Raw genomic sequence first — 21,451 nt, 5'->3', positions numbered from 1 at the left:
TCACACTTGAGCACCACAGATTCCTCCTAAACTCCCTAGCAAAACAGATGTTGCTCAGGGTTTTTTTTTATATGCAAATCTCTCACCTTTAATCAATTATAACAGATGTTCTAATCAAACTCTGTTCCAATACTCAAAATTTCAGCCTTTTTTTCAAGAAACAAGAAAGCTGTTCTTTCATCATCCAGTCAATTAACAGAACTGTATTGTTTTTTCTTAGGCAAAAATAAAAAAATATTTCTTTCCCAACAACTGTTATACAAATTTTTCAGCAAAGCTGCCTCAATTCAACTCTATTATTCCAACTCAAGCGTGGGGAGCTTTTTCCCCAAAAAGGGTACAGCAGAGTAGCTGTGAAAGGCAAGATATTGATTATGACCACCATTCATGATGTGAAAAATTAACTGTCAGGAGAACATTTAATGAATTAGTTCTGCAAACACATGAAAAATGCTCTTTCAACTCCAATACTCTGAGTATTTACAACCCCCTAAAATTATCCCAAGGGCCAAACCACTTTACAAAATTAATTAGTGAAAAATCCCAGTGAACCAATTTTTACATGTATGCAAGAATTATAAAGCACATTTTTCCCCTTCTGCTGTAAGTAGCAGCTGTCCTATTTATCTTTCAGGCTTTTTACTCCACACAGGGACTGTTTACACACAAACTTTGACAAAAGTGGAAGAGTGTATTTTTAAGAGGCTCAAAAAATAATAATTAAAAAAGACTATGTGCTTCAACAGTTTAAAATGAGCATCAGAACATAACCTTTAAAAAGAGCTATAGAACTTTCATATTGTTTTCATCTTATTCCCATAAACACTGTTGGCTGAATTTAACTAGAGAAAGACAAGTTACAGTCTGAGAAAATAAGATTAGTCTACACTTTAAAAAAAAGTGTTTGTTTGAACTTGTAAATATTTATTTTTTTTTTTCACCCTCCACAAAGACTTCCCCTCCCTGCTGCCAATCCTCTACACAACCCTCCTCTGTAAGGCTCTATTGCCTAGCAAGAAAGACATAAAAATTAGGCCCAGCTAGCAGTTATTTGGCCAAGTGATTGTGCATGAAACAACAGGCAAAGTACTAGTGAAATAGTTTAATAGCTATACTGCTGCAGCACAGTTTTCCCACACCATCTCAGTCACACAAAATACTCTGCTGGCCCTAGTGCCATCAATGGTGGGTGGCATTTTCTTGTATAAAATAGCAAGATTTACCAATATTCATGTGCTTTCACAAATACTTAAAGATAACACCAGATCCCTGAGTTTTCAAGCTCCCATCACGACAGAGAAGTACAATTCCCTCCCCTCGCCACGGCTTCAGTTCTCATTTCTACCACCCTCTCTTGGAGAAGACATTAAAAAAGAAAACCACAACATCAATCTGCATGAAATATCATCAGTTAAATCCACACAAACTGCCCTAAATGGATGAAATCAGGTTAACTCAAGCCACGTGAGCTAACAGCTTGGTATCGCCACAAGCTGTAACCTGACAGACAGCTTATCTCCCCTCCACACCCCGTCCTTCTGGGCTACCTCTCTCCTGGCTTACCTGACCTCCACAGCATCAGCTCCAACACAGGCTGACACCCTGTGATAGGAAGAATGGGGAAAAAGGAGATACTGCAGAAGCAGTTATGGAAGGGTTTTCCAACTCTCTCATAATGGAGTTTGTTACTTATAGATTATACATATATACACAAATATATATATATTTTATATATATACTATATATTTTTTTATTTATATATATTTTTATATATATAATTTGTATGTGTTTTATTTTTATATATATTTTATTTTTTAATACATATTTTTATATATATTATACATACATATATAGGCCTCCCTGATATCACTTACAAGTTAAAGCTCCACAAGGCACGTAATCCCTAAAGAAGGGAACCAACACACACAATGCTCACAGACACGGGGCTTTATAAAAAAGCAAGCAGCAATTGTTTCCAAAGCAGAAAGTTAAAACTGCACAAGCCCAACTTTCACAGGTTTTTTTATTTTTGATAGGTCATCTTTAAACTCAGAAAGTTTCTGACTTTCATTTCAGAGGGCACAATGCTTCCCCGACCCTGCTGAGTCTCAGGCTTTTCTTCTGACAGTAGCCTCAACCAACTAGTGCTCGAGGCTTGGAGTTTAATAAAAAGAGGTTCATTTTTCAAAAGATGACAATATTGATATTACCTTTCAATTGGAAAAAAATGGCAAAAGCAAAAGACTACAAAACAAAACAAAAAGAAGTAAAGGATTTTCCAAGTGGGCCCAAGAAAGTTTCTAAAATGATCAGGAAAATTGGCACATTAGAATTGTATGAGTATTACCCATGTTGCTCATGAGGGAAAGCTAATTTTCCCCTGTTAACATTCCATTTTTAAACATTAACAAACATTCTATTAAAAAGCTTGTTTGGCATTATTTGGTACACATGAATTCTGGCCTATGAAACTGCTCAAGTTTACAAGGAAGCATGCCTTTCAGTGTAAACAATTCAGTTTTAAAGCCTTATGACTTTTCATCATTGCACAAGAAGTCTTAAAACTTCTGTTGCATCTGACTGGGTTTGTTCCCTGGCTGTATAGTGTTGCCTCCAGACAGCACTACTGCGCAAACTGAAGATCGTGGTCTTTTATCACACAGTGGATGCACACAGAGTTAATTTTCCTCTCCTACCACTTTATCAAATATGTTGCTTTATGTTGAACTACATAAAAGGAAGAAAGTGCAAATATTCCAAAGCAAATTTTACCTTAAAGTTGCCAAGACTGTGAATAATTTCCATATGATATTATGTTTTCTGTCCGTTGTCTTACTTCTCCTTAACCTGGACATATCCCATCCCAAAATAATTGCAACTCATTTGTTTTTAGTGTGGTACCCAACTGTTTTGTTATGCTAGCGTCAGCCAGACTTAAGCAATATTGACTATGTTAATTGATGAAATCCAACACTTAAATTACAGAACTATCTTTGTTAGTTAACTAAACAAACCTTATATGTAAACTTTTTGGTTTTGTTTCCCAGAAAAGGAAAAAAAAAAGCATAAAGCAAGGAAGTCAGGAATTACAAAGTAAATGAACAGGTTGATAAAGTATTTTAATTTCACATATTTTATTACTGTTATAGTTTCAAAAAACAGCAAGAGCCAGGATGGAAGTAGAAAGCTAACCCAATGAAATGGTACGTGATAAACTTCTAATTGTCTCTTGCCACCAGGCTCTGAACTTTGGCACCGCTGACGATTGTACAATGTCTTGAAATATGAGTTGGTAATTACTATTGGTCTCTGTATACAACAGTTCCAACATATCAGCCAAATCTTTCATCAAGAATGAATATGCCTTTTGTTTTCAGTAATTACTGTAAACATTGTCCTGCCACTGACCAAGATTTAACTACAGAAAACCTATACATTTTCATAACAGAGCACTCTGCTTTTCAATTTCACCAGTAGACTGAGCCCATCACGCTGAATGTACTGATCATTAAGAAAAGCAGTCCATATCCTACTGCAACAAATACATTTTAAATGGATTAAAATGTGAATCTACCCAGGAATCCTTTTTCACCTCCACGTGAAAGAAATCTATAACCCTCTCTTAATCTGTTAACCATGCAGACAATAAGAATGTTAGCACAGCAGAAACACTCTGGTCTGTTACTAATATAATGGACATGTTTTAAGGAAAATTTGGAGTTAATTCAAGACAAAAAACCCTGTTGCTGCTCTTCTCCTGTTGTGACAACCCAAAAGAATGAGATTCTGAACATAGAGCCTTCTTTACAACAGTTCAAGCCATATCCTTACGGCCTAGTTTACCATGACTTTCCTCATACTCTCCTCTTTTTTTTTTTGCACTTCCCATTTAATTTTTTGCAGTTAATTGAAAATTCTTGTTTCTTCTTGTTAAGAATGTTTATTCCACATTCTATGTGTATGTGTTCGGTGTATTTATATATGCCAAACAAGCAGAAAGATGTCCTACATCTTTTTCATACAATAAAGGCCTGCAGAAGTATTGCCAGATACATAAAACATAATGGAATCTTATCTTCTGAAAAAAGTGCAATGGCATCTTTTCCAACCACATGGTGTCTCTTGCATGCTAAATTAATTTTTAACAATTTTAAGTGCTCTGAAGAAAGAGAGCAGACATGCCTAAAATGCCAATGAAACATTTTCATACATGTACATAAGTCTGATGACGTAATTTAGATTTCTGTGAACCAAATCGCGTGGCCAAAATACATTTCAAACTGCCTTCTGGCCTCCACTTCAACCACAATACATGTTTAGATTACAGGATTTCTACCCTTACCCAAACCCCCTCAGAGAAACAGTCTGTGAAACTGTGCCACTATAATGGAGCTGAATGTTTAGCAGCTAAACCAAGATTTTTGTCTTCAGACAAAGAAAATTTTCATGTGCTAAGGAAGAAGGTGAAGGGTTAGGTTTTGTGCTTGGTTTTTTTTCCTTTTTTCCAAGAGGTTCATATACTTGAGCTGCTTCGTTTCTTCACCCACTACAAAAACATTGTTTAAGTACAAAATAAAAAGTAATATGGCTGTGTGTTTCTCAAAAACACACAGGCACATTTCTTGGAGAAAGCAAGAATATATTGTTCTGTGGCAAAAACTAAGGATTTTAAAAGATTAAAAGCAAGACCTTTGGGGAGTTAATAGTTCTACCAAAGCAACCTGTTCCTTCTCTCAAACTAAACCGATGATAGAACTTCTGAAGGGGAAAGTCTCCTGTTTGTCACAAGCCTCCCACAGGTAAGCTCCCATAAAAGTGATGATTCTCCATTATTAGTTTTTCATTATATTCCAGCATTACTACTGACAAAAAATGCTAGCATACACATTAAGTGCTTGCTAACCACCTGCATTCAGCTGATAAACCACATGTTATTTCTCTTGCCAAAGGCTTGCTGAGGGAAGTACTCCATGGTCAGCACCTTGGTAGTTAAGTTTCTAACTTCTCCCACTGGCTTCTGCCTCCAGCATATTTTTTGCACCTCCTGGGTTCCCTTTTTTTTTAAATACCAAAAAAAAAAAAAAGAAACACAAGTTCCTCAAGAAGTATTCGACCTTGTGCTCTTATTTCAGATGGCACATTTAACAAATACACTTCACTGCCCTGTGGCATGTGACGGATGGCAGAACATCCACCTCCACTTCTCTGATGGCCAGCCTCTGCAGCGCAGTGTCCTTGGCCCTCCCAAGCAAATCTTTCCACTACACCACCAAGAAATTTCCTACCAAATCCCAGGGCAGATTCTGTCATCCACAGTTGCCAGGGTCACCTCCTCAGATGAACCTGCTCAGGAACTCCTCTTCTGTTGCAAAAAAAGGGGGGTGTATGGTTAAAAGGCAAAGTGACTAAAACCAATATCCACTCAATTTTAAACATAGAGGGGTAGAGTGTTGCTCTACAGTTGTATGAAGTCAAGCAACTCGTATTGAGAATCCTGCTAACAAACAATTTCACCAGTTACTGGTGTCTTTAAAAGAAGGCAGTGGGGGCAAGGAAGCAGCAGGTTTCATGGACTGAGTTGCTTTCACCAAAATTTGTAGCTGGTATATTGCAGAATACAGCAAAAAATGTTAAAATATTAAAAAACAAAAACCAACTAGCCAAAACTGCATACATATGGCTCTTCCTCCTTTTTTAAAAAGGTAGATATGCTTCTCTCTTGTTTTGTTATTGATTTGGAGAAGCTAAAGATTAGGGAGAAGCAGCAGAAGAAATGATGTTTAAATGCATTTGAAAAAGAACAAAGCCTTAAGTTTTCACAATGCTGCAAGAATTACATTGCCAATTTTTCTCCTCCTACCCTCTATTATTCTGTGTGATATAATCACATATTACATACAGTTGTTAATCAAAAGCTTCTCAAAGCTTTTCACAAACATCTAGTTAGGCCTTATAAAAGAAATAGTAGTTTTCCATCTTTCCAAACAAAGACGACTCCCAGACAGGGACCTGATCCAAGACAATGCCATGTCTCAACCAGAACCCGTGTTATCCATTCCCCATTGCTGTGCTGCCTGGATCTCACCTGGGTGTTCTTTCTGGTCTCCCTCAGAGAGCTCTAAAATCACTTACTATATACATTTAAACATACACTTGAAAATTCATCAAACTGCAGAGAAACCGTTCTTCACTTAAGCTGCAGGGTTTTCTTTGTATTAGGACCAAATTATATTACAAAAAGCATTCTAATTATATCTGAACAATAGTGCTTCTAAAAACCAGCCCGGAAAAACAAGCTCCTGAGCTCATCAACGCACATTAAGATTTGTAGGAACCAAACATGCCACAAAGGACATCAGCTTCACGTTAAGCTTTCGGACCCTTCCTCTCCTTGAAAGCACACCAAAATGAAGACGTGCCTGGACAACAAACACCCCCAGGGTCCATTTCAGCAATATTGTGATTAATGTTTGGGACCTTTAAAGGTCCCTTCCAACCCAAACCGTTCTAGGAACTATACTAATATTAATCAATTAACACTACATAAAATGAATATTTGGGATCACCATCTACATAAAAACAGCAGAAGATAAAGACTGTATTTTGAAAACAAGGCATTTTGCCATCTTCCTTAGACATGCTGGAAAAAAAGACATGCTTAGACAAAAGCAACTTTTGTTGTCTTGTTGTACCTTACAGAGCAAGCATTGGAAGGAGAATCTACTCAAGGCAGAAAAGGAAAGGAAAAACATAACCAAACCTCACTGTGCAAACCCAGGTGCCAGGCAAACTTGTTTTGTAAGTGGGTCAGTTTAGCCAGAGATATTAATATTCCCAAACCACTTGCTTACAGCCAAGGACACCAGGAGTGTGACCAAACTTACTGAGGGCAAAATGAGCCAGGCAGGTTGGGTAAAGGGCCAATCCAAAGCCAGCCTACCTTGGACAGACTGCACTCGCACAATCCCTGCGGCTGAAACTGGGAAGATGGAGAGGGGGAACTATTTGGTGGTGGGATAAGCACAGTGCCTTTTTGGAAGACACCTTTGGCTCGTATCAGTATGGTGTTTTTCTACAAGAATGGGAGAAGCCACACTGCAATGACATGCACCAACAGGCATAAACATTTTTCTCATCTGCACAAAGGTCTAAGATGAGGAATTGTAGGGTAACACTAATGAAAGTGCCCAACACTTTAAGCCACTTCACATCATCCCTCCCGCCTTCATAAAATTTTCTCAAGACAGGCAGTAAGTAATCTCTAATAAAGCTTTGTACAGACAAACTCTCCTTTTCCCCATTCTATAATGTTTTATACCTTAAAAAGAACCACATGCCTAAATATAATTTACCAGATATTAAACTTAAAATTAAAAGGCAACACCCTTTTCATTATGGTGACCTGACAAAGAAGGTGAACAAAATTAATAAAACTTCAAAAAGGCATAATAAAATCTTCAACATTCATTAAGCTATAGTCCAAGCTATTATTAAAGAGCTAGCATTGCAGCAGAACACACAAAAGTGTTTAGAAACACTTTTTATAAAAAAATCAAAATGCAGTTAGAACATAAGACGTGAGGAACCCAAGGAAACAAGAAATGTTTATGAACACAAGCATCTCAGAACAAGCCTAAGCATTCAATCCTCACTTCACTCCTCTCTGCTCCTTATCTAATTCACAGATAGAGTCTCACAATACCTGTAGAAAATACAAACTTTCAATTATGAGTGAGCTATTACACAAAGGCAAATCTCTTTGCCTCCAGTTCCAAAATGGGCAGTAGCTCTAACAGCAAACTGTCTGTTATAAATACTGTGGGGAAAAGAAAAATAATAATAATAATAATACAAAAAAGCAGCTGGTGCCCTTCCACACCAACACAGAGTCCAGACAACCCTGACTATAGCCCCGCCTGTCCCACACCATCCAATAGTCACTTTAGTCTTTTTAGATTTATGTCAAACTAAAGCCCTAGATCTTCCTAAACTGAGAGACAAAACTGTGAATTCCTAATGCAACAGTGCATTCAACACCAGTGACTGAGCACATTTCATTGCCATTTTTTTAAATAGGGTAAGAATACATCATGTACAATAATCCAATTATAAGCATATGAGCATCTGCATCATCTTCACAGTAGCACTCATGTCTACACTCTGGGAAATTATTTTTAGCATATTCATTTAGAAATCATCCCTGTCTTTTCTATTTCTAGTATAATGTGCTACTCTGTATCAATCATAAGATTTCATTATATGAAGGGATGGACAAACAAACTTTAGCAGTTTATTTTAGAAAAAGTAATTTGGTATTTCTTAAATGAATATGAACATTAAAGAAGACTAAGTCAAGTTCTACTTCATAATTACTCATTTCTATGAACATTTGTTGACATTTTTCAGCATATGGCCATTTTTTCTAAAGCAGAATCCAAGTTAAATTTCATGTAAGTGACTTAAACTGTTTCCCAGCAGTCATGAGTTACTCTTATCTCTACCAGACACAGGACTGCAAGATTTCCTGATAACCACCCACTTGGAAGCAAGGAACAAAGAAACCAACAGAAACCTGGGGACATTCTGACATTCTTACCTTCCAAATGAGAATACTTGGTGCTTAAAAGAAGCTATAACTGAAGAGCTCCATCACTTTTTCTTTTTTTTTTTTTTTAAACTACAAACAGGGAAGGAGGAGGATGCACATCCAAGATTACTCCAACAGTCGCACCTCCTTGTGTGGGTCACAGAGGGGCCCTATGCAAGACCTTCCTTCCCTTGACAACACCTACATGCTGTGACTTTTTGTCTGCTTTACACCTTTTTTTCCACAGCCGATGCACGCCCATTCTAAACACACACACATGCTTGTCTAACACACTGCTCATTTCAGAAATATCTGCTAACTTCATGCTTACTTCTAGTTTTAGCCTAGATCTCATTTCAAACCATCTGTAATAAGGAACAGTCAGATAACTCACTGTCATCAAAGTGGATGTGGAGAATATTAAATGGAATGGCGTTCAAAAAATTGATGAGAAAGTATGGCAATACGCAAAAGTAAACAAATACAGGACATCCTTTCCATAAGGAAGCCAGGGAACAAACAAGTTACACAATGCATTTTATAAAAAGCAACTTTTAGTGTTTAGTGAAGGCGCAATACAGTAATCTTTTATGGAGTTATAGCAAGCAAAACAAAATACTAAACAGGAACATAAAGAAAACAATGAATTAAAAATTCAGAAAATGCTGTGTGCCTTTCAAAAGGAATTATGATTTTGATGCAATTCTGTTACATAACTTTTACTTTAATACATTCCCTCAAAAATACACTGTAATCAGCACAAAATAATAGATCTCTTTCCTGTTGATAGGCTGTGCTTATCACTAGCTTAAAATGAAAAATAGAACTTCTTACTTTTTTAATTTAATTGCACAGGCCTTCTCAGCCAATACAGCATTTTCTTGCCTTGTGATTTTTTTTTTTAAATCAAAAAACTCCACCAACCTATCATAATTCTCTGCTTTCTGGAAATAATGATGAGATACAGAAAGGAAGTTGATGCAACGAAACTGCAGAAAATAGCTCAGATTGTTTTTATAAAGGAGAAAAAGGAAGGAAGGAAAAGAGCTATTCAGAATATGGTAGCTTTTCTAAAAAGATTTCACAATGCAGTTAAACTAATTAGGCTGAATTTTTATATAGCTAGATTTTATTATATCAAGAAGATACGCAATAGCAAATTTCTAGGACACCATAAGCTGTAAAATACTGAATGTTCACACCTGCATTATGACCATCCAACACTGCACTGGTTGGTAGAAAATGCTGTGTCTCAGCCACATAATCTCAACCCTCCCTTGTGTCCTTGTGTCGTGGTGAGCAGCGAATTGCATCACTTTGCTGCTCTGGCTGAAAAGCAGGGAAAAAAAAATAAAAAAAAAAATAAAGTCTGTGCAGATCCATGAGCTGATGTGTTTTGCTGTCTATGTGCCAATCTATTCTTAGTATTGCAACAAAGGTAAGTAGAATGCTTCAGCAGAAAGAAATTACATAGCAGCAGTGCAATTTTAGGTTGCCTCCATCATGAAGCATCACCTCACACGTGGATCACACGTGGAATCCTGTTTTACCTTTGGCTAAAACCAAAACTACACAGAACATTCTCCAAGTGCATGCACTGTTAAGAGTTGCCTTTTAAACACAATGCATATTTAGAGGAGGTCTGGAATCAGTTCTCTAACCTACCACAAAGATCAAATCTCATTTTCAACACAGCTATTAGACTTCATCTTAGGACTCTTCACCAAATTTCAGCTAAATTACTTTTTTGCTCATTGTTTCAGAACAATGCATTTCCACGAGGGAAATCAGAACCTGTATTAGAAAACTATGTAGTAGGAAATGGGATATTTAATGAAAACATTATATTCTCTGACATTTCAAATCCCATTGCATTCTTGACATAATTTACATTATTTGCCCTTCACCCCATCTTTCATGCTCACAAACTGTGTCTTACACAGCTACCACAAAACATGACGACTTCAGTATTATTCCCTCTTGAGGCAACAAACCAAATGCTGAATTGCAAGGCATCTAATAACTCTAAAATTCTACTTAAAGACAGCAGCCAAAGAACTTATTAGAACTAGACAATATTTACTTTTGAAACTTCTTGCTTACTCGGCACAACTGAAGTGCCTGATCTTGTTTTATTTTTGAATGGAATCAACCACAAATTTCAAAATGTAACAGCAAACATTAAGCAACTGCTGGTTTTTGTTTTTCAGCATTTCTATACTGAAAGACTAACTTATTTAATATATTTTTTTAAAGTAACAAATGTAGTATTGTTGTTCTTTCCTTTCACTTCTTGCAGCTTAATCCCGGAATCAAAATATCATCCAAAGGATGGCATTCATGCCACCAGCCCACATACACTTTTTGGCAGGCTACAAAGATGTCAGTGCTCTTCACAAAGCAGTTGTGTTACGTGGTGACCGATGCCAGTAAAATAGTACCCAAAAGTGAAGCTTAGTATATAAAATATATGCAAGCATCAGAACCCATACTCTGAAAATTCATTTCTCTTGATGAGTAATAAAGTCATCAAATGCCTTGTAACTCAAAAGAAAAAAAAAATAAATCTACAGAGTTTGTGTCCCTCCACACTTCATTTTTAACTACAAAAAAAACCACCGAAGAATGGAGAAAATACAAAAACCACTCACGGAGAGCATGAACAAAAATAGACTGAAGATTCCAATGCAAGATATTTCTCTCTCACATGCCTTTAAGTAATTATTGCTTTCAAAGCTCTTTGTCTATCCTTTGACATTGGAAACAGGTGAGAAATTGTATCTTGAGAAGAAAGACAGACTGGTTCATAAAGAGGAGAACAGCAGCAGCACCGGAGGTCTGTGCATTAATTTTTTTCCCTTACAAATGCATAGTAAGTGATAAAAGTTTTTCAGCTCAGCTCATCTTTTGCAGAGTAATATACTTCTGATAGGACCATTAAATGAAACGTAGTAAGAGACGCACTGTCTTCTATTTCTCGATTCCTCAAAACCTGATTCCCTGCAATCCAGTACTTCCATGCAGCTGCAAGCTGAATTCATAGCTCAAGCTATTGGGTGGACTTTGCTGCTCAGATTTCTAGAAGCACATGCTATTTTCAGGACCTAATGGACTTGTTTGATGAAATAGACTCATTAACCAGACGTGAGAGTAAATAACCTTGATAGGTGCAGTATGCAGCAACTCTTTTGTTAACTATGAAGACATAAGCGCTGTGAAGTATGCACATACAATACACTGTTATGTATGCTTAAAATAATATACATGGTTTTAATAACATAGAAGCTGGCAATTGTGGAATAATGTTTAGCACATGAACCAAGTTCTCACCTTGCTTTGCATTACTACTTTGCCATTTTAAATTCAACCTGGTTTTTATGCATCTCTAAGCAATTTGAACCTGGATCAAACCATTTGGCTCCAAAAGATCTTCTACCTCCACTCTACACTGCAAAGTAAAAAAAATTATGCAAAATACAGGATTGTGTTTCCCACAAAGAGAAGGCAGGCAGTCATAAACCAGGGGAGTAGATACAAGCGCAAAGCACAAATACATGGTCTCCACGGTTGTACGACACATTAAAACAGTCTTCTGCTCATCATCCACATTGAATTCTCATCATCTCAAACTTCCTTGTGTAACTATCCATGTATTTGCATGCAATTATGCTGTGTCAACAAGTGGCCTTAAGAGGTCATAATACTCTATGCGATCAGATTTCTGCTTATGGGTTGTATTTTTTAAAAAAATAAGCCATTTTTAATAAAAGACAACAATAAAATAACTTACATTTTGCCAAATACAAGTTCAGACATTAATCAGAGCAAATGTACAATTGTAAACAAAAATTGCTATAACAAATCATTCAACTATTTGCATACTCAAGATTAAAAGATATGTTTGAAACTTCTTCCTCAGAAATAAGAAAAACTTTTTGTGAGGCCACTGAGTCACAAACATTTCAAAGTTTCCAATTGAAAAAAAAAAACAAACCTTACCTAGCCCAGAAATGCAAAGTCTGAAAACAAAACAAGTCTAAAATAGGAATTCATATTACCAGCACTGATCTCAACGTAATTTGTTATGGAGTAGAACAAAAATACCAAGAGAAATAATCTTTGGCAGCATAGCACCATTCTACATCAATTGGTCATGGCAACAAATTTTTGCTTTTAAATCCATCTGATAATGAAACATTTCCAGAAAACCGAGAACACAATGCTGCTTAAGAAGTCAGGAGGTCTTAGTACAATATACAGATGAGACCTTGAAATATCAAACAGACTTCTTCCTGACTATCAATGGAGATGAAGAGTCCTATGTGCTTAGGAGGCTTCGAGTTTTATGATTTTTATGCGTTTATGATTTTTTTCTTAAGTGGACTACTTCAAAAATGTTTTGTGAAGAAACACTGTTTTGTTTTACCAGCTTTGCAACTGCAGAATCTAATAAGCTATCCCTAAAATTTAAATATGTAGTTTTAGAAGATAGAAATCCTTATACTAAATCTTTCAACCTCACTAGCCAACTGCAACTTGCCAAGTTCAGAAATAGAACCATTCATTGAATAAATGCACTGTTCTGCACCAGGCCCACAGAGACAACTGCAATGCTAAAATCCATATAGTGTCAACTGCTGTGATCACACAACTAGCGAGGCTTCACCTCATCCCCAATTAAAATGTACACATGCTATATTTATTTGTTTTCCTGAATGTGACAGGGATGCCTCAGATTACCAGATTTCATTTCAAAATATTAACTAATAAGCTAATGTCTTCTCATCTACAAAAAGCCTGCTAAAATTTCTTTACTGGCACACAAAACTCCAAATGCTAAGAAAAGTCTTCTTGAATACTGCTTCAAAATTAGGAATTTGTTTTATTATTATAGCCCATTACACACAGTAACATGACATACTGAGATAATACTGCTTCTTGTATTAAAACTCAGATTATTGTAGAAGTGTAATGGAAATGTAATTACTTAAGTTACATTAAGCTAATGGCAACAAAGAGAAATAAATTTCAGTTATTCTTTTATCAGTGAAGAACCACTATATAACTATGATTTTAATTATTTTTGATGTAGGTTAGTCATATCACACTCCCTACTTCCTCCCCCAACGTTTAACAAGAAATAAAAAGCAGAAAGTAGTACTGCTTTTTATAGCAGGGGAGAAGGTGAGGAGTTTTTTGCAGTACAAAATACAGTAAATATTCATCAATGACAGCAGGACTTTACTCAAAATCCAGGCATAGCAGGTTAACTTCCTGAATTTTGTTTTCTCCTAGATTACCCAAAATTGCTCAGTTTCAACAAATAATTGCAGCCAGGTAATTTGGAGGGATGATTTTGCCTCCTAGTAACTTCCTGGCTGAAGCAGTTAATTCACAGATTATTTTCAATTCCTTACACTAGTCAATTCACAGATTGTTTCAGTTCCTTACGGTCACCCTGCAGTCTATGCTTAGCCTGCCGTTTACACATCCCCTCCCTATTCACAAGTTGTCATCACTAACAATTAGTATCAGCAGAGCAAGTCAGAATAACTCACAAGATATCTTACAAAATAGCTTACAAGAACCTTATAAGCATCAATTTCAAAATAAAAGGTAAGTACAAGAGAGCTAATATTTAATTATGGAAATTTACCTGCAAAAGCATTTTGGTGGGGTTGCAGGGGTTTGTTTGGTTTTTTAGTTTTTTTTCACTCACTTCCATAATACTAAAATATTCAAGTATTGTAGGTAGATTTATCATTTACCTGCAGACCACCTGGTCTATGAAAGATGAGGTAGATCCTTAGAACTAGTATTGAACTACAGCAGAGTCCCAGGACCCACCTGCCTATGCGATGTCAAAAGTAGTGAAGGACAAGCAGTAATCAAGACATAAGGCAGGCAAACTGGAAGCATTCGAGTGCACAGGTTAACAACATGTCCCATTAGACAGTTTCCTATCTTCTTCAGGCTTCAGACAGACCCACAATTGGTCACTTCGCAGCGGTTCTATGAGCTGGCACATTTTTATGGAAACTGCCATTTTGTTCTAGCACTCAAGCTGCTATTAAAGAAAAGTTTGACCGATCCATTAAAGCAGCAAAGAACTTCAAAAATAAACATGTGTGCTTGCTGACTATCTGCAACAATGATCTGGGATACAAGAATTCATTTCAAGGTAAAAGAAATACCATGGGAACCTATAGAACAAGGGAAACAGCATTATCATGTTACAAAGACCTACTTATTCTATTACTGAGCAATAATTATGTTTGGGAGCACATTTGAGAGAACCCCACTTACCTGTTTTCTCCATCAGGCACTATTTTCTAACTGTAAAAGCACATAGAAATAAAAGACTAGATGTTTTGGTAGAAAGCAACACAACCACTGATGACAAAAAAAATAAAAGTCATTCTTTGGGTACAACTAAAAGCCGTAAGTGTCCTTGTTATTCATACGATTTCATACCCAAGAACAGGTCAGAAAAGGTGATTTTCTCTTTGTGGATACCAACATGAAACTTTGGAGGATTTGTTTGGTTTATCTTATATTCATGTAAATTTTTTCTGCAATACTAAAGAACAGATTTACCTCAGAAGTATCACAAAGCATCATACTGTACTTGCAATTAATTCTCAAAGGCAAAATGAACTTACACAGAACATTATCATCCACAAAACACTAATTACATTAGGATTATTAAGTGATTTTTTAGAATATCATTCTAGAATTAACATATATCACTTGAGACACTATCAGAAACAAGTTAATTCATGTACTGCTTCACTAGTATTATATCTGGCATTTTACAACCCCAGAGCCCAGCCAACAGAGATTTCCTTTTTGTATGTTATCTAGAAGTCTCAGAGAAAGACTTCTAAAGGCAAAAGGACCAGAATTATTGTGAGTGTCTTCCCCTTGCTATCTGAATGTAACAACGCTTTTCAGATATCCTCAAAATCTAGGGCAAATGAACATTTCACTTTACCATACTGGCTCTCAAAACACACATATTAGCCACATCTCTAACACAGCGCACCTCTGACCATCAGCCAGCTACTCAGAGGTCTTAAATACACCTGTGTAGTATTTGCAGTATACGGATTTCCCCAGCTGGTGAGGAGGAAGGTTCATCCTGGGAGACTCCCCCACCACCTGAGCACAGGGAACAGGCACAACCAGCCGCCTCAGCTGTGTCCCAGCACTACCTACACACAGTTAAACTTAATTGCAGTCACATATTTTATTCAACAGTTTAAAGTGTTCAAACAAAAGAACCTGTTAAGTAAAGCTGAGATTTACAGTACTCGCTCCTTTCAGAAACTTCATTAAGTCAGCTTCTTATTAAGCAGCAGCCATGAGGAACTGTTTACAATATATTAAAAATGCACCTTCCTAAGCGTAGCAAACAAGCCAGGGTGTGGTTGCCTCACAATTGGCAGGGAACGTGTGTCTTACAAACATTTCCAGTTCTACTGTGCAGCAGCTTGGGTTTAGGGCAGCACAACGCAACAGGTTAAAACGCATTCAGAGTTATCTCATGCCATTGCCACAACTGCAAGGTGTGCCTTCTGGCTCTCCTGGAGACACTCTTTATTATTCATCTCACTTCGCTGGCCTGTTCAAAGGAAAACATTATCATTTCTTTACAATAAGGTATATAGTAAAGCACTCCGATTTCCATGAAGAGAAGTCCAACCATTTAGGATTTCCTAAAGGAGACAAAAACTATTCAATGTAATACATTCAAAAAGCTCTAGAACATACATGGAAGCTTAGGAGAAAAGCAAGATCTCTCACTGAAGGGTCTTAAAGAAACCAAATTCTGACAGGATGACAGCATGACAAATTACCTGGAAATTATAACCCATCAACAAATACAAAGTGGGAGATAAGCACAAGCAATAAGATATTTTTTTTTTTAAATGGTGATCAAGAGAGCAAAAAAAAAAAAAGAAGGGAAGAGGCTTATGCACTGATACCTTTTCTCAAGGATCTATACTTGGATCTATGCTCATAAACATGGAGTAAAGTGCCAGATACAGAAACTTCTGTGAACTTTGGAAGCCAAGTTTCAGATTCCAATTCAGAATTAATCAGAATAATCTTGCCTGAAAGTCGGTGTGGATAGCTACAGAAGGGTTGCACAGTGACGGGTTGATTGTGAAATAAAGTGTTAAATGAAATCCATTGGCAATAAATGCAACAGGAAGCAATAAATAACCTGAAGTTAATCTAATATTAACAGGCTTCATATTTGTTGTTAACCCTTCAGACTAAGACTTGAAGTCACTATACCTAATTCACTGAAAACATCAGTGTTACACCATCAAAAGGCAAGTGAAAAGAGTTGAGATATTTTAGAAAGGAAAACAAAACAGAAACCATCACCACATACAACAACCATGGTTGTTCTTGACTACTGCTTGTCACTCACATTGTTCAAAAAGATAGAGGGACTAAAGAAAGGTACGAGCAATCAGATACAGCACAGCTTCCATACAAACAAAAATTAGGGACAATTACAGCCTCAGGGGTATAAAAAAAAAAAACCAGCTAAAATCATGACCACAAACAAGAAACAATTATCCATGATATACAAAGATTGATGAAATCTCATTAAGATAACCAGGGTTTAACAAGAAATTTGAAAGTAATTTTCTTCTCCGCAATAGATGTTGTCCTATGGTCACAATTATAAAGGTCAGAATTATAGTTTGAATCAAGAAGTGAATCCACTGAAGATCAGGCACTTTTTAATACAACACCCCAAATGTGTCATTTCCAGTGCCAGTAGCCCTGAAGCAAGTAGAACACAGTAAAAATAACTGCTCGTAATATACTATTTCTTAATTCTTTTTCCACTCATATTAAAAAAAAAAAAAAAAAAGAGTGGGGGAGGGAGCTGTTAGGTACAGTTTTAGCAGTATTTAAGGCTTAGATATAACAATCCCCAAAACTGATACATGTAAAATAGTTTTAATAAGCATCTAAGTGTCTCTCAGATTACAAGAAGTGTTGTCCTCTCATTTTTCAGTGCATACGCTATTCGTCATCTCCTGAACGCTACCAGAACTTGCATTTTATTAAATCAAAGTTTTCTAGCCACCATTCGGGGCAGGGGAGGAGTGTGGAATGTCACAAGGTTCACAAATGAGCCACCTGAAACTACAGACTAGCAATTGAAATTGAACAACATGCTTCATATTAAGGAACCTCTACAAAACCTGAAAGAAATCCCACACATTCCTGTACCATCAGAAAATTCATATTTGGTTGAACGATGTACGTAATGAAAAGGAAAAAAAAAGTTTTTAAAATGCAGCCTGGGATACTGACAAGAAGTTATATTCTTTTCATGCACCAAATTTTCAACTGCTTAGGGCTTGCATCCTTATATGCTTCAATCCTTATAAACACCTCTGAGTTGTAAAGCACATATTTAAGATTAAGCAATTGTGCTATGGCTGCCCCAAAATATTATGTGCTGAAAGCACCAGTGTTTACGGACGAAGCTTGCCAAACAGTCATTCCATCAAAACCACAACTCAACCACTACTTGAGCTAAACTTGTTCGAACTAGACTGAAATACAGATGTAAAGTATTATGTTCATACTAAATTGCAAAATAAATGCCATGAAAACAAAAACAACACACCTGTTGGAATGCATTCACAGGAACAATCTGCCATGCACAGAGCTGGCAGTGACACCTATGCCTTCGTAATACAGATTTGAAAGAGGAGAGAAAAAAGCAGAACAGCAGGTTTCATTATAGCAACACACAGACAATTCGTAAATACCTCAGACCACTGATATTGTTTAGGTGGGGGGATTTTTTGCCCTCTCTCAAAATGGCAGCAAGAAATGAAAGGAGTGATACACCCCCAAAAGGGGGAAGGAAAAAATAAAAAAAAAGAGAGAACCAAGGAGTCTGTCACCTATAGATTTCAAGTACAGCTTAAAATGTCACAAGATTATTCTCATCCAACTGTGTATTGTGTAAAGAAAGAGACTTTGTCTCTTCCCAGTTTCTAGCATCCAAAAATGACCCACAGCAGCCTCAATTAATATCCTCATTGCAGAAGGTTATAAAAAAAAATGAAGTAGAGAAGAATTGCCGTAGTTCTGAATTCTCTCAGAATGAGACAGCAGCTGCACTTACACTCGCAATGTTCTATTTCTTACAACCTATGTTCTTTTTGTTTTACAAATAAAAGTTACAGCAACTTTGAGAATTTCAGATAAGCAACTTCCTTTTCCAGTTTGATTGGCTACTTTTAAAAAAGATACATTTCCTAGCTTTGCTGGTCTTTCAGAGAAGGCAACACGTAAAGACCCAGAAGCGCCTAAAGTTGCCACACTATTTTTAGGATGTGGTTTGATGAGCAAGTCTTTTGGTACAGCTTCTTTCCTCTCCACTGCTGTCGCAATTGTGTGAGCACGTACGAGGTGGAGGAGGGCAGAGAGACAAGAAAGTGACTCAATGACCTGTGAGGCAGTGACGTACCCGGGAGGGAGGCCCAGAAGCAAAACCCAGCCCAGAGCAGAAAGCCAGGACTTCATAAGCTGTCACCGCCAGTGAAACAGACCAGTCACAACCCAGTTTCAGGTGTAGCTCTGACTCACAAGGCACCCTAGTTCATCACCAAGTATATTACCCCATGAGTCCCTTCCCTAGGCCATCAAACAAACAAATATGGGAGACATCTCAAAATAAAAACCGCAAAGGAGAGCGAGTCAAATCCTGGCCTACAAAACCTGCACGTGAGCACAATTCAGTCTTCGGTGCTTATAAGGTGCTTAGGTGCTTTCACCTATAAGTGCTTTCAAAAAAAAAACAAACCCAAAACTATATTCTGTCTTAGCCATGCGGTGCTCCTTTAGGCACATAAGATTGGCTCACTACCATTCAGAGAAAAGGGCCACTCCACACACAAGAAATTAACAAGGGATATCTCTATATAGTTTATATTAGGCAGCAATTACCTAAAAAGTTCTGAAAATTCATAAAATACCTTTCTATCAAAACCAGCCAAAAATGTCATTAAAGACAACACAAACCATTTTAGGGAAGAATAACTGAACTCATTACACTGAAGAGCCTAAGTACTCCTCAAAAGGAGGCACAAAGGAAAGAAATTAATATTTTCAATAATTTTCTAATCTGCAAGGAGCAAAGAGGACCTAAACTACTGTTAGCTTATCAGTATCACAGTGTATGTTAAAAACCACCTTTGCTCTTCCCTCAGCTGACTTGTTTTAAGAACCATAAAAAAAAAAAAAAATCCACCTGCACACAGGCGTATTACTTTCCCCTGCTCCATCACATCAAGCACAGAAACTCTTCGTGTTCAAGAAGAAAAATTAAGCCAAGTCCCTGTTAGCATTGCATGGCAGGAATTACATTATCTTCAGAAGAAATAAAAGAGCTTTAAAGCATAAAGTCAAATTACTAAGTCAATTTTGCCATAGGATGATCCTTCCTGTCCACCAAGATCCTTTTAAATTCTTACCATGTATTTTTAAAAAAGTCATTCTACTTTTGAGCCTGCAAGAACAAAAGGTCAGAAACTGTTAAAATGAATCACCTGCAGCTATGAAGCTATAGAAGTCATGAGAAGTATCACAGAAAAATCTAGATATGGTTTAACTATACACTGTGGAATAGATCTTGAAAAGAAATGGGAGGTTTCTTTCTCAGCCCACTTCTGCTCAAGCTTCTTCACAATGTGAGCTTTCTACTGCATGCCAAAAAATTATCAGGCAAAACTAATATCTGACAAGGAAAAAAAAAAAAAAAAAAGCTTTTCAAATTCAAATGAAATGCATTTTAAGGTATTTCAAACTCCAAGCAACTCCCTGAAGTTATTCCTCTGTTATAGTTATGACCTCCATATACTAAAACCAGTTTAAAAAAAAAAAAAAAACAAACCTGCTTCCTCCAGGTTTCATAGCCAACATGACACATCGCTTTATTATAACAGAGTTCAAAATAAACAGATGCCAAAAATTTCACCTCCTTTTCCTCAACAAGATAAGTGTTCTGCCACCATATAACTGTTCTGTGGAAAGCACTCCATATCTGCCACTACCATTTTCCAGGTTTAAGTATTCAGAACAATATTTCACCTTACGTTGGAATAGAGAAAGACTGAATTTGACTGCTGTCTTTACCCTTCATAATTTCCTTTGTTCTTTCCACTTACATAGCAGAAAGTGGCACATTCTGTATTACGGTAACCAGATATACACAAAAGTAAGGTTTATGCAAGAAAAGTGAATTCTTACCCTGCTTATCAATTCCTTTAGATCACTGTAGATTCACAAAAGTCTTCAGATTTTCATTCCTGTTAGAGTTAATATCTGGTCGAGTCCAAAGGATGATTTTCACCTAGAAATATATCAAAAGTTGGATTTTATGGCAAAAGCATCATCACACACACAAAAAAACCCCCCACACCTTTCTTGTCCCAGGTAACTATTCTAAATTTGTTCTCTTCTTTTGTAAAATCCTTATCAAGAAAAATTTTAATCACAGTTGTAACCATATGAGCAATTCAGAGTGAACTGATCAACTGAAAAAGACTTCATGGCAAGTTCAATTATGGATGCACCATATGCTTCAATATTCCTGTAGGTATACAAAAGGAATCAATTTGTGCAATTTGTTCAAATATAAAAAGCCCTTTCGGCAAGATCATCCTTTAGCTGAACAATCAGTTTCAACGCTTGTCTGCTGAAAACATCACCCACAGTAATAACAGTAACTTAAACAAGCACAGGAGTAACACGGCTCTGAACTGCTCGGTTCTGCTAAAGGAACAGATACCTTAAGAGGGCAGGAGAACTTGCTAG

At 36.7% G+C, this 21,451-nt stretch overlaps 1 protein-coding gene across 4 annotated transcripts in view; it reads right to left on the bottom strand.

Moving 5' to 3' along the window:
* SIPA1L1 (signal-induced proliferation-associated 1 like 1) overlaps nt 1-21,009 on the bottom strand; it is a 195,297-nt gene extending 174,288 nt beyond the window's left edge. For 3 of the 4 annotated variants that reach the window (XM_014941799.1, XM_014941804.1, XM_014941800.1), the window contains exon 1: nt 20,885-21,009. The gene's annotated coding sequence lies outside the window, so the exon portion shown is untranslated. The remainder of the gene's footprint in view (nt 1-20,884) is intronic. The other variant, XM_014941802.1, reaches the window with a different exon arrangement.
* Between the last annotated feature and the right edge of the window lie 442 nt (nt 21,010-21,451).

Source organism: Calidris pugnax, unplaced genomic scaffold (genome assembly GCF_001431845.1).
Source record: "Calidris pugnax isolate Ruff unplaced genomic scaffold, ASM143184v1 scaffold56, whole genome shotgun sequence".
Taxonomy (NCBI): domain Eukaryota; kingdom Metazoa; phylum Chordata; class Aves; order Charadriiformes; family Scolopacidae; genus Calidris; species Calidris pugnax.
The sequence above is the reverse complement of the archived record's forward strand: the minus strand, read 5'-3'. Positions and strand labels throughout refer to the sequence as shown.